The sequence below is a fragment of the Topomyia yanbarensis genome, chromosome 3, assembly GCF_030247195.1.
Source record: "Topomyia yanbarensis strain Yona2022 chromosome 3, ASM3024719v1, whole genome shotgun sequence".
Classification (NCBI taxonomy): Eukaryota; Metazoa; Arthropoda; class Insecta; order Diptera; family Culicidae; genus Topomyia; species Topomyia yanbarensis.
Genome location: NC_080672.1, coordinates 287,239,536 through 287,251,961, shown reverse-complemented (window position 1 = coordinate 287,251,961; position 12,426 = coordinate 287,239,536).

Below are 12,426 nucleotides of genomic sequence, written 5' to 3'. Positions count from 1 at the left end.
TGTCCATTACATTCTTAGTACACTTTGCACTTATACACAATGGCATGCCAGCCACGAACTTGATGAGCTACGTGTCGACGGTGAAACACTTGAAACAAAAAAATATCATATTCCATTAGCCTAATCAGCATTAGATCAATGTTATCTGCTTGCTAACTCATTTTGTCATGCGGGGGTGGGTATGTGAGGAGGGCGAAAGTCCCATGAACGAACGACTCCCCAGCTTAAATTGGTATGCTTTGTGATATAGTGGTGGTTTAAAGATAATGGGGTTGAAAGGGAGGGGTATGAGGGCTGGATGGGGTGGTGGTCTGAGGGGTGATTTAAGGAGATTTTTAAAGGAGGGGAGTGAACAGTAGAGGAGGGGTGTAACCCCTCTCCGTAAAGCATCAACTACGCCCCTGTTAAAATCCAGAAACTTTATGCGAGTCGAAAAATTTTTTTATTAGGTTGACGTTTTTCAGAGTGATTGCATAACCTTTCTATATGAGAAAGGCAAAAATCTGCCAAAATCCAAAAAAGTGAATCGAGTTTGCATCAAATCTCGACGTTTCATGCACCTTGAACACATTTAGCATCAAAAATAAAAATACTATTTTAAATTTTTCCTATAGTTTATATGAGAAATTTCTGTGTGGCCGCACTCTGAAACCCGTAACTCCGGAACCAGAATTCCGATCGATCATCCAAAATTCAATAGCAGCCGATGAGAAGGCTGCACCTTTCATTTGAGACTAAGTTTGTGCAAATCGGTCCAGCCATCTCTGAGAAAAATGAGTGACATTATTTGACACATTCGCACATACATACACACACATACACACACATACACACACATACATACACACATACATACACACACACATACAGACTTTTTCCGATCTCGACGAACTGAGTCGAATGGGATATGACACTCGGCCCTCCGGGCCGGAATTAGGTTGGCGTTTTTCAGAGTGATTGCATAACCTTTCTATATGAGAAAGGCAAAAAGTCGGAGATTGGTGTTTTTGCCTTTCTCATATAGAAAGGTTATGCAATCACTCTGAAAAACGTCAACCTAATCCCGGCCCGGAGGGCCGAGTGTCATATCCCATTCGACTCAGTTCGTCGAGATCGGAAAAAGTCTGTATGTGTGTGTGTGTATGTATGTATGTGTGTGTATGTGTGTGTATGTGTGTGTATGTGTGTGTATGTATGTGGTATGTGTCAAATAATGTCACTCATTTTTCTCAGAGATGGCTGGACCGATTTGCCCAAACTTAGTCTCAAATGAAAGGTGCAACCTTCCCATCGGCTGCTATTGAATTTTGGATCGATCGGAATTCTGGTTCTGGAATTACGGGTTTCAGAGTGCGGCTACACAGAAATTTCTCATATAAACTATAGGAAGAATTAAAAATAGAATTTTTATTTTTGATTCTAAATGTGTTCAAGGTGCATGAAACGTCGAGATTTGATGCAAACTCGAAAAAAAATTTGACGACCATTCAATTTTTTGGATTTTGGCACATTTTTGCCTTTCTCATATAGAAAGGTTATGCAATCACTCTGAAAAACGTCAACCTAATCCCGGAAAAAAATTTTTCAACTCGCATAAGGTTTCTGGATTTTAACAGGGGCGTAGTTGATGCTTTACGGAGAGGGGTTACACCCCCCCCCCTCTACTGTTCACTCCCCTCCTTTAAAAATCTCCTTAGATCACCTCTCAGACCACCACCCCATCCAGCCCTCATACCCCTCCCTTTCAACCCCATTATCTTTAAACCACCACTATATCACAAAGCATACCAATTTAAGCTGGGGAGTCGTTCGTTCATGGGACTTTCGCCCTCCTCACATACCCACCCCCGCATGACAAAATGAGTTAGCAAACAGATAACATTGATCTAATGCTGATTAGGCTAATGGAATATGATATTTTTTTGTTTCAAGTGTTTCACCGACGACACGTAGCTCATCAAGTTCGTGGCTGGCATGCCATTGTGTATAAGTGCAAAGTGTACTAAGAATGTAATGGACATTTCCACAATTATGTTGAACATAAAAAGCCTCCGTGCCATAGTTTAGAGAAATGAGAAAGGCACAATTGCACCGCTAGGTGGATTAAAACAGGTTTTTCTCATTAGCATTACGCACAATGCAAGGAAATTCACAAATTCGGATAAAACATCGAATGAGTTGCTACAATTAATTGGGATTCTAAAAGGGCCTGGACATATTTGAAGAGTTCGTTATTTCTTCAGGCTGAATTATTCTTGAAAAAGTTTTTAGTCTTCGTAAAGACTGATGAGTTGATAATGTAAACTCATGATAATGACTGATTGTCGAAAAATTTAGGTAGTCTTAAGAAAGACTGTTGCTGTTGAAAAATTCTAGGTAAATCAGAAGCTACTCATTTTTGTAACCGGATCGAATGAAAGCTTCAAGCCGGACTGATATCGTGATCTGCATTTTTGTAATCAGTCTTCTGTTTATTCATTGAGCCTATTTATTGTCAGGTGAATTAAATAAATAGATAAATAAAATACGATTCGAAATTCCTTTTCAAATCGAAAAGCGCATAACAAAAGTTTTCCGAAATGTAGCCTTTTTAGATATTTTAGATTTGGTTAACTGTAATTTGTGATATTACGAACTCACGATTCTTCATGTAGAACAATACATTTCTCAAATAGAACAATACATTTCTCAAAATTTCCTATAACTTACCTCTTAACACCTGCCTTCAGCGAGTGTACGATTGAAGATGAGGTACACTGGTAGCGACCGCTTTTTATGAAATAGGGAGAGGGATGATTGGGGCCAGAACCTTTCGAAGAATTAACAGCAGTCCCAACCTTGAAGACGTCAGTTTCACTGACAACGATGTGGTCTAATGGTGTTGAGGTGCGCTCACAAACGAGGTTAGGTATTGTTGGTGTACATCAGTGGTTTTTAACCTTTGTCGTCCCGTGTCCCCCTTTTAGAAATATTGATCCCCAAGAAAGACCCCTTTTTGAAAATTGATTAGTATCATTACCCCGCTAGGAAAAAAATATTTTCCACTGGTTGAAAACCCTAATTTTCCAATTAGAAATCTGTTCCTGAGCACTCTCACTAAGAACCTCAGTTCTTGATACACTTGAAACCTATGAAGGCAAATATCCCAGGAGATTGTTAGAGTAATAGTTAAAGATTCCCCGCATAATTCATCCCATACAATGCACAGTGGTCCTAACTGACAATTAGGCAATCCATGAGGCATTTCTGATCAGCAGATTATTTCTTTTGACGTAACTCGGGTGGGTGCGATGTCCGACAAAATCGCCGATTCGATCCAACATCAAACGAATCGGGCTAACGAAGTACGGTCGTCGGACGGGTTTTTCTGTTCGCAGGAGCAAACTTGGTGACAAACCCCTCGCTGAATTGTCAAACATACGTCGTGGTGGATTGTCTAATTTAGGAAAACAAAAATGTTTGTGGTCAAACTTTATATTTTAGAGCTACTCTCCCCTTCCCGTGATACATGTGGAGATGCAGAGGATTCCTCGGTCTCTAGTAGCAACATGTATCGGACTAACATTCCTTCCTTTCCCAGAAGATCTGCATTCGGACGTAGCCGGCGTCGGTATTGATCAGCATGCAGGGATCAGAATAGATTGTACAATGTGGCTCATCATGTTATTCCCAAGCATGTTGTTCCAATGAACATTTTGCAACCTAATTTGGTTCTGGTCAATAACGGAGTAGCAACTATGGGCGATCTCTTATGCTTAAACCTTATATTTTAGAGCTACGATGTCTTCAGGACAAAAATAATCAGTATCGAATAGGCTCTAGATGTAGATGGTATTAGGGAGGCTCTTATTGTTACGGTGTTTCGGTTTTTCTGAATGTGAGGAGATATAAGATTGCAGTCTTCAACAACATTGCAGAGGAACTTATACCTTTGCCGAAGACATCACATTTGTCTCACCAAAGGTTTTTATTGAGCAACTTGGAGTGTCCCTAATAAAAACTGTTGTTTTGCTCTGACTTTTTTTATTTCTCGTAAACGGTGTCTTCAGCCCCCATAAATAAAAACTTTATCTGGAATCCTCCATATTATACAAAAATCATAAGTGCTATGGTAACCACATACGTTAAGATCTATTAATGAAATTACGATAAATGCGTTTTTCTGTAAAATTATATGAAATTATAGAATGAAGATACGAGTTATTGTTACAATAGAGGGAATGGTTATAATATAATATTGTATGTTAGAAAAGAATTGAGGTGCTTCCTCAGGAATATAAACAAATATATCGAAACGATTTGAATTGAAGTCACAATGATGGTAGCTGTTGTCATATGGTTCTGTAAGGTTTTCTTTAAAGAAAACGTTTAAATGGTTACAATCTCCTTACAAGATTACCATAATGTTTACCTTAAGTCAAATCATTTGGCTACAGTTTTTAGTAATCCTTCATATCGAATTAAATGTGTTGTTAAAATGAAATAAAGAATCTTTGTTTATTGCACATATTTATTTGGAAAAAATTAATAATTTATCCACGGATAAAGTGCTTTACTACCTTATTATTATTTTTACCAAGTTGAAATCAGATTATGTACGCTGGATAAAAAAAAAATCCAAATTCAATTTTTGGCGTACAGGTTTCGTTCTTGGACCAAATCTAAAGCTTCATACCTTTCTGTAAAAGGTGAAATAAATCCAAGGCTATTAATAATGCTTTACTCAGCAAAGGTCGATGAGATTAATTCACATTTCAAAACAATTCTAAAACATCAACTTAAAGGTAGCAAAGATATTGTTTATAAGCACATGGTAAAATTAATCATAACCAAATTTCATATATGGCAAAATATATTACATTGTAACATTGCCGTTTAAAAAGTTCACGAATTTAGGATGGATTTCTAAAGAAGAGCTAACATTTAAATTTACGTCTCCTGACCCTGACATCAAAAATGACTTAGTTTTACGTTTGATTTTAATTTTACATGACGTTTAATTTCGTAAATCATGTAATTTTACTCCACATACAGCGTTTGTTCTGAATGGTAGGAAGTGTAATTTTATGTCATTGCGCATGTAAAGCATATGTATCATGTAAAATTAAACGGAACATGGTAATGTTCCGTCATTTCGTAAAATACGGATGTTGAATTGTGTCATGTTTGCAATTACGTCAACGATAAAATTCAGATTTTTTTGGTGTGTACAAGTAGCGCTGACCGTAAGTGGAATAGTCAATATGATTGACAGTAGCGTCGGTTTATCGTTTCGTAAATGATAAGAGGAAACTTCAGGGAATAGTTTTTTAAGGTCCAAATACCATTGTGGTGATCTTACAGGAATGGTTACCAAATATGCGGGAGACAACTTGTAAAGCTCATCAAGACAATTTTTTATTCAATTCATAATAGAAGAATTCAGATAAAACTTGTAGAACCGAAATTATGAGCAGCATTGAAAAAAAAGTAGGTCCTTTTAAACTATTTATATCTAAAATTCGTGCAAACGAAAATAACTTCTTCGTCTTGCATTTAAAAAAAAAATACTTTCAGGCATGTTTAGAAAATTTCTGAATGAAATTTAAATCGGGTTAGAAAATTGTAATTTTACTACCGAAAAATGCCTCATGTAGAGTCAAAATTTCTCAAACGGGCCACCCCTATCGCAATTTCGATGGAAGATTCTGTTTATTGACATTGCAAAACCAAATCCAGATGGGCACTGCGAAAAAAAAAATTTTTTGACTATAATAGCACAGACTAACAGACAAAACACTATGATGAAATTCCTTCAAAAAATATAAATCCGCAAATTTTACTAGAACACCTCTTATACATATATTTATACCTATCTCCTCACATTCTCAAAATTAATTTTTGAAGCACCCTAACACTAACCCAGTCAAAAAGGGCAAGTTGCTGGCTAACGGGGGGCTATTTGCCAACTCGGATGCGCTTCAATTCGCTTCAATTTGCCAGTAAATTACTGGCAATTAGGGGGCTATTTAAAATGCAACATTTGGGCGATTTGCCGCCGTCATCTTTTAGCCGTTGTACCCGCCCTTAAATCGCCCCCAAATCGCCCAGGGAACGCGCCAATTAATCGCCCTTCATTGCATAATGTTACTTCTGGCGACACCAGATGGGTGCCGCTTAACGACCTCGATCCCTGGTCAAAGCCACGGGGATCTAGTGAGGGTGGGCTCTACAACAGCCTCTTTTAGGGTGGCTAGCTCGGCCGTGAGTAGCGTTCTCGCTCTCAGGGTCGGCTTTTACAGGGATGAACCGATCAAGAGATCAATAATCGCGGACGAAGTTCAATTGGACAGATTTTTATTAATTAAACTAACTTACAATGGGTGTGTGTCGTGTGTGGTGTGCCGGCCGGCGGGTGACGGGATGCTGATGCTGCTGCTGCTTCTGCTGGCGATTAGACGGACGATGCTGATGCTGCCGACGTGTTTGTAGGTGACGCCGATGCAGTCACGGTTCCTGCTCTCGAGATTGGCTGTCCGAATGCGGACGCCGATACTGCCGACGCTTCGGCGGACGATGCTGGCGATGATGATCAGCAAACTGCTGCCCGTGCGGGGTGTTTTGCTGGTCTCAAACGATGCACCGGCGATGTGCTTGCGAATGGTGACGATTTCTCCGATCGTTCTTGCCACGTGCGGGGACCTTCGGGTAGCGCACTGTGTGCTATTGTGCAAACGCTCCAACGATACCTCTGCGGACAGGCGGGTGGAATCGTAGCGTCTCTGTCCGTGGATATTGGGAAACCTCAGCCACGGTCATTTAACCGCTTGCACATGGTTACAGCGGTATACTGCGGCTTCGTTGTAGCTAAAAACTGCGGGTCCTGATTCGGGATACCTATAGGCACAAACTATTCTCTTCTCGGGATCACTATTGAACACTTTAAACTTTATCGTGTGGTTTACTTGACGTCTCAAATGTGAAAGCCTTTTTACTTTCCCTCGACCCAGTAGCTTAACCTCTTTTCTCTTTTCCTCTCTTTTGATTTCCCTTTTTTTTATCCTCGCGACAATAATCTCTTTTGGTAGCAGCATCAGAGTAGTGTGCAGTGTGATGTGTAGGATATAACAAATTTTGTTCTTGAAATTACTAATTTTAATCTGTCTTGGAGTGTATCTATTATTTATTAATTATTTTTAACCTAAGCTAAGCTCTTTTTAACGTATTTGTCTATTCAATATATTTATTTAAACCTTTTTTAAATATCATTCCTTAAACTCTAAACAAACAAGCAACAATAATACAAAATAACGGTCAATTCAAATACGGTTACCATGAGAGTTGTGCCACAACGGTAACACTACCATATACTCCCCCCAAAATTAATTAATAACAAAGGTATTAATTAATTTACAAACCTAAACACTTACGAAACTTACGAAAAACCAGTCCAGGGTTGAGTTGCACCTTTCATGCACTCGATACAAACAAAAACGAACAATTTTGCGTTAGAACATCAAATAGTTGCTTTCATTCCATAAATGAAAGGCTATTATGCGCTTACTCCCGCGGATTCATTAACGAACCTTTTCTTCTAACCAACAACCAAAACAAAGAATTGTTTTGTGGTAGAGGAAAAAATCCTCATCCTACACCTTTGGCGAATAATTAGCGAATGATCTTTTAATTAAATTAAATTACTCTTCTAAGCGTTCATCTCCAGGAGTGCATTTACAACCCAATTCGAGTGCGCAGTCGCAGATAATACCGGTAGAAAAATATCTGCATATCGCGAAAGAAAAACTTTCATTTCTTGTTTTTATTTCACCGATCAGTTATTTCTTCAATTCGCCTCCTGCTCATTTGAAAAGTGTCATTTGACGATACTACTACTCCCCCTTATGATAACATGAGACGATCGAAAAGGCTTTTAATTCGTGTATCATCCATTCGCTGCTCTCTCTCTCACACTAATTTTGATAAAGGTACCTACAACAATGAACAATCATTACTCTCTAAACGACGCGTTGCTTCACAATGGTTTTACAAAGCCTCATCGTATATCAGAAAATTTCAGTGTTTTACGAGTGAAATCACCCTTGAAAAGTGCGGAAAACTATTCTCCGAAAATCTATTTGTCAGGAATACCCGGCTTCAGGTCGGCGGCCGAAAATATTCCGAGATTCTTACCCTGCTCGTCAACCAGCTCATACGAACTAGTGCCACGACGTGAGATAACCTTACACGGGACGTACGCTGGCCCCAACTTGGCATTATACGACTCACCGGCAGAAGATTGGACAAAATTACGTTTAAAGACCCGCTGTCCCACCTGATAAACCGGTGCAGGCTTACGGAACCGCAGATTATACGCTCGGGCGCTTTTCTCATGGGCTTTTTGCAAGTTTTTGCGTACAATGTCATAAATAGCTTGATCCACCTTACATTTTTGTGTATTTCTATCTATTTCAGAAAGGTCATTCGAGTCAACATCTCGCCGATGTTCATCTCCGCAACGAACATGCTCATGACCGAACAATATTTTATACGGAGTCAAACCAGTAGACGAATGCGAAGTGTTATTGATCACGAGCTCTACCTCGGATATTTTCATATCCCAGAGTCGCTGATCGGTTCGCACATACGTCCGTATGGAGGCATTTATACTGCGATTCAGGCGCTCAACAGGATTGGCCTGGCTGTGATGCCGCGAGTTGGTCCAATGCTTCACCTGATAACGCTCTAGAAAACCTTTGAACTCTTTACTGAGAAACGTTGACGCATTATCACTAATGAGGATCTCGGGAACCGAAAATCGTCGGAACCACTGTTCTTCGAGAATTTTTACAACTAGCGGAGTTGATATTTTTCTCACTGGCACTAAAAGAGTCCATTTCGAGAAAAGATCTAGCAGCACAAGCAGATGCGTGTTCCCTGCTTTCGATCGTGGCAGCGATTGGATAAAATCAATTGCCAATATTTGAAAGGGTTTGGTAGCTAGACGTGGATTCCCCATGGTTGGATGCTGTGACACATTGGACGGTTTGCATTCTTTACAAACTCGGCAATTCTCGACGTATTTCCGAACCGACGTAGCCATCTTCGGCCAAAAATATCTTGTTCGGATCTTGTCCAAAAGTTTATCGTAGCCGACATGAAGCGCTTTATCGTGTTCGTTTCGGAGAATATCGGTTCGTGATTTCTCCGGAATACAAAGCTTCCACTCGAAGCGATAATCCAACACTTCTGTTTTGGTGGGTATAAATTTATACAACTGTCCCTCTTCCACTTTGTAATCCAAATTGTCCTCGGGAGACGCACGGACTTTGTTGTACATATCAGAGTACCAAGCGTCCACTCCTACTTCAAGCACATCAGTTTCCCGCGAGCGCGATAATGCATCGGGAATGATATTATCTTTCCCGCGCCTGTGCTTTATTTCGAAGTCATACCCCTGTAACTCTATGCTCCACCTACTCAACCTAGATGATGTGCGCCACTTACCCTTCATAATATGGGTAAGAGCAGATGCATCCGTTACGACAAGAAAGTGAGTTCCCTCAATGAAAGGGCGAAATTTTTCAATGGCTGATAGTACAGCTAACCCCTCTTTCTCTGAGGCTGCATACGCCTGTTGTGCCGGAGAGAGCTTTTGCGAGTAATAAGCAATCACTTTCTCCCCTGTTGTGTTAAGATAGCTGCGATGGCACTATCACTCGCGTCTGTCTGTAGTTGAAAGGTCAAGTTGAAATTTGGGTTCGCCAGTACGGGCGCCGCGATCAAACTCTCCTTTAGTCTGATGAAAGCTTGCTCGGCTATCGGATTCCAAGTGAGAGTTTTCGGTTTCTTGCGGAGAAGATCTGTGAGTGGAGTAGACATTTCGCTGAAACTGGGGATGAAGCGTCTATAATAATTCGCCATCCCCAAAAAGCGACGAAGCGATCTAAGTGAAGTGGGACGCTCATAGTTTATGATAGCTTCCACTCTATCTGGGTTCGGACGCAAGCCCTCCGGAGAAAGAATATAGCCAAGGTATGGGAGTTCGCTCACACAGAATTTCGACTTCTCCAAATTAATTGATAAATTGGCCAATTTTAATCGTCTGGCCACTTCTGATAAGGTTCGGAGGTGTGCTTCGAATGTTTCGCTCACGACAACGATGTCGTCGAGGTACACGAACACATTCGGTTCCAGTTCACCATACCCCAGGACTTGATCCATCAGTCGTGACAAAGTCGCTGGACTGTTGACTAGTCCAAAGGGTAGCCTGGTAAACTGGAACAACCCTCTGCCCAACACCGAGAAGGCCGTATACTTTCGCGAACTGGGTTCAAGTGGTATTTGCAAAAAAGCTTTTGTCAAGTCAATTGTTGACAAATATCGACTTGCTCCCAGTCGGCTCAGTATACGGTCTTGGTGAGGAAGAGGGTAAGCGTCCCTCCGAGACCGGTCGTTCAATCGTCTCGCATCTAAGCACAGACGAATTTCACCTGTCGGTTTGATCACTGGGACTGTGCTAAGTGACCAATCGCTTCGGCTGGGTTCAATAACCTTTTGGGTTAGCATTTTGTCGAGCTCGAAATTAATCTTCTTCTGCATCTCCGGTGAAGTGGGATACGGATTGATTCTCACCGGTGGTGAGTTACTAAACTCTTCTTGCAGTTCAATTTTGTGTGAGATAAGAGGAGTGACATCCAGTACTTCTCCTTCCTGAGCAACCTTGAACTGAGCTTTTACCTTGTCGAGCAGCTCTCTCTGCTCTTCCGTGAGAGTAGCAGTACCTTCCTCTTCCCTCGCTACACTCACTTCCTCAATTATCCCCTCATTCTCACTGCTTGATTCCTCTCTCTCCATTCCTCGCTTATCTTTCACTGCTGGCTGAATTCGAAATGCTTTCCAGAAATCTTCATACCCAAGTATCAATCTACGTTTCAACTTGGGGGCAACGAGAGCTGGAATAATTTTATTTTCGTTGTTGAAGGTAACAGGTAAATGTACATACCCTTCAACTTCTATTGATGTTCCTGACGCAGTTTTAACAGACACATCGGTAGGAAAAATTTGAAGTTTTAGGGATTTAATAAGATTTTTACAGCCGATTCCCAGCACTGTTCTTTGAGCTCCGCTGTCCAATAATCCTACGATTTCTTTACCCATAACAAAAATTCTAGCAAATGGGCGATTGTCAGAGCCGAGTCGAATAAAAATCTCATCAATATCCATGTCGGAATAATATTCTTCTTCCAGGAACGGTTTGAACCCATTCGCCAGTAGATCGTTTACAACATTTTCGGGGTTGGAGGTTGGAGGTTTTGTCGGTGGCAATTCAACTTGCCTCCTCAAGCTGAATTCTTCTCGTTTTTTTGACAGTATGGACAGAGGTGCGTTAAAACCTCGGCAAAACCACAGATACGACAGAATTTTCTTCTATTTTCTGGACATTCTACATAATGATGCCCTGCTACCTTGCAATTATAGCAAGTGCCAATTGGCGGTCGTTTGTAGTTGTCAGCCAACGCATGCAAAGTACCCTTTGTCGAACCTTCCATTGGATCTCCCGAATCCACATTTTTCCCCTGTCTCCCCTCCTTTGAGTCCTTCGCCCGATTTTGTTCCCTTTCTTCAGCTTTGGGCTTATTTTTGAAATTATTGTTTGCTTTTGGATTGAGTTGATTATTAGAGGAAATTTCACAAATTTGGTTTGTTTTTGCCCGATTCGCAGTATCGGGAGGCTTTTGGAACATACTCCAATTGTTCTCGTCGATAATTCGTCCGAACTTTTTTAATTTGCTTAGGTTTTTGATATTGGCTCCCGTCATTGCATTTTTGTAATCAAAACGCATATTGCGCCATATTATTTCGAATCTCCGACGTTCCAAGATCGGCCTCGTCATCGAATGAAAAAGTTTTTGCATTTCGTGGAAATAATCCACGAACTTTTCCCCCCGAGCCTGCCGACGTGCAGTGGCCTGTATCTCGATTTGAAAATCCAAATCAGGCGGTAAGAATTCGCGTTTGAGTTCGCGTTTTAGCTCAGACCAATTTCGAAATTCGCGATTTTCATAACCATCTATGAACCAGTCCTTAGCGCGACCAGAAAAAAGGTGAATCGCACTTCGGAATAGCTCCCGCTCTGTAATATCTTCCGAATTGCATCTCATTTTTATTTCTTTTAGAAATTCCGCGAGTCTTCGCCCCTGATCTTTCCCATCATACTTAATTTTCCATTCTGCTACTGGTATTCTCTTTACCTTATCATATTTCCCTTTCCATTTTCTATGCTGTCTTCTCCCTCGCCTAGCTTTACTCGAGTCTCCAGAGCTTTCAGCACTCGAACTACAACCCTTGGAGCTTTCCGAATAAATAGATTCATTTGACGAAGTAGAGGAAAAGCTCGCTCTACGACTCTTCTTTTTATTTCGCCCCTTTGGAAATATTTTCTGATAT